Below are 2207 nucleotides of genomic sequence, written 5' to 3' on the forward strand. Positions count from 1 at the left end.
CTTTCCCCACTCTGCCTCTTGCAGTGGATACATCAACAAACATCAGCAACTGATTTGAGGATCAAATATGCTCAAAAATTTGATGGATGGATATCTGCATTTCTTGGACTAATTCTTCACTGTGCTTTAACCTCAGGGTAGTAAATATGCACTAGCTACCACGCTGAGAAAATCCAGTGGGCACAAGCATTTTGGGACAGATCTAACCAAGAAAGTTAGTGCACAAAGAATGTGAATTTATAGAGCACTCTTGGTCTACGCTAAATCTGCACATGGAAAAGCTTTTTGTACTGAGAGTACTTTGAGCCTTTCAGCCATCACGTGTACCAAGAGCGTCTGCACAGCTAGCTTGGAGAAGACCGTGAGTTGCAGACCTATACCCTACCTTACTGCATGCTCCTAAAGAAAGCCCATAGTTTCACAGAGCAGGCTTACCTTAAAGTAAGCTGTGGGCTTTCACCACTTCATGTTCAGAAGTGACCTAAAGGTAAGGAAAGCCATGCAATTTAGCAGCAAAAGTCTTACTGAGACCCCAGGTCTTTTCAGAACTCCAACTTTTAACCCAGTAACAGCTGTCATAGTCATTGTCTGTACTTAAGTTTTGCTGCTCCAGACCTTTGAACTTCATGTTGGTTACAAAATTTGCTGTTTTGAACGGAGCGTGAAGACGGATTTGAAACAGCAGTTGGTGACAGCAATGTCTACCTGTTTTCATTGCTAATTTGGGCATCTATCTGAAAGGTTATCTGCTTGCGTACCTTAAGGCATTGCAAAACCCATGATGAGTGTCATGTGAAGTTCCAGTGTATATACATTTTGTAATATACATTAGACAAAACTTTAAAAAGTTTGGGGGAACTTTCAGAACCTTTGTAACCCCCCAAAATTTCCAATATACATATTCTCAATCTGTCCAAAGCAGGTAGTGCACTGTTTTGGTTTCCTTTGATTGTAAAATATTTTCTTTACAAAGACCTCTTAAGGCATTAGTCACCAGACAACTAATGCTTTAGTCTAGCAATCAGAGTTTAAATCCCACTAATTTTAGGTTTTCCTAACCTCAGCCTGCCCTAATTCAGCAAAAGGAGACTGGCCCATGTTGAAACATTAGCAGGATTCAGGGAAACCAGAGAATAACTTTAAATATTTTGTACAAATATTCCCTAGCCTATACTATGGACCAAACAACTGGATTCTTGATTCTAAGATGATTTAAACACGAACATCAAGCTCTTGAAAGAGCTACATTGAAAAAAATCTGACTTTCTTGTGCACGGAATGCCTTGACTTCAGAACTGGCTGTGCTTACCACAAACGGTAGCTTAGTATGCCATTTGCTCGCTCTGTTCTCAAAGAGAGAGTGATATACAGACAGTCATCAGATTGTGTCTTAAGTTTTCTGGACTATATACCACACTTAGTTGTGTTGCGTGTTGTGAAGTCTCAAAGAAGAAGTCTCAAGGAGGAAAACCGAAGCATTCACTCTTCTCAGGCAATCCAGGAGTTAGTCCACACACAGCAATTCCACCAATACATTTATTCTGAAATCATTCTTGATTGAACTGGTGTCATTTCTTTGTGAAAATCCAAAAAAGAAAATCTAGCAATTACAAATTTAACAGCATTGATTCTGAACCTGCAGTTGAATTTTCTGCCTCTTTACTGAATATGGAACAATTCTGTGCTGAGAGTGACTGCAATAGTAAAGATGCTATTCATAAAAAGAAAGAACCATAGGACATAAAGTCACATAATTTTTATATTTCCTTATCCTGTGGATTGCTCAAGTCACAGTAACCCCTCCAGCCTACACAACTCCCCTCTTACCCTCCCTCTGCTCTGCCAGCCTGGCCGCTGTCTACCTATCACTTCAAACCGAGGGCTGATTTCAAATGCTCTCAAGCCTGACTGGTAAAACACATGCTTTTCTCTGATGTGCCATTTACAACGTTCATTTAGTGGGGTTTAAATGGAGCCTTGCTCGTACAGCTTGAAGGAAAATAAAACTACAGGAAGAGTCTATTGTTCTGGCATTTGGCTGCGTGTTGCATAGTGATGCATACATTGATAAGAAAAAATATGTACTACTAAAAACAACTCTGAGGTTTTTCTATTAAAAACACTCATTGCTATGTGGCACTGTATAAACAGGGTAGAGTAAGGGGCAGTAAAAGCTGTTCTGGTCAGGGAAGAAAAACACATTTAAC

This window comes from Pygoscelis adeliae, unplaced genomic scaffold (assembly GCF_000699105.1).
Source record: "Pygoscelis adeliae isolate BGI_AS28 unplaced genomic scaffold, ASM69910v1 Scaffold429, whole genome shotgun sequence".
In the NCBI taxonomy this organism is placed as follows: domain Eukaryota; kingdom Metazoa; phylum Chordata; class Aves; order Sphenisciformes; family Spheniscidae; genus Pygoscelis; species Pygoscelis adeliae.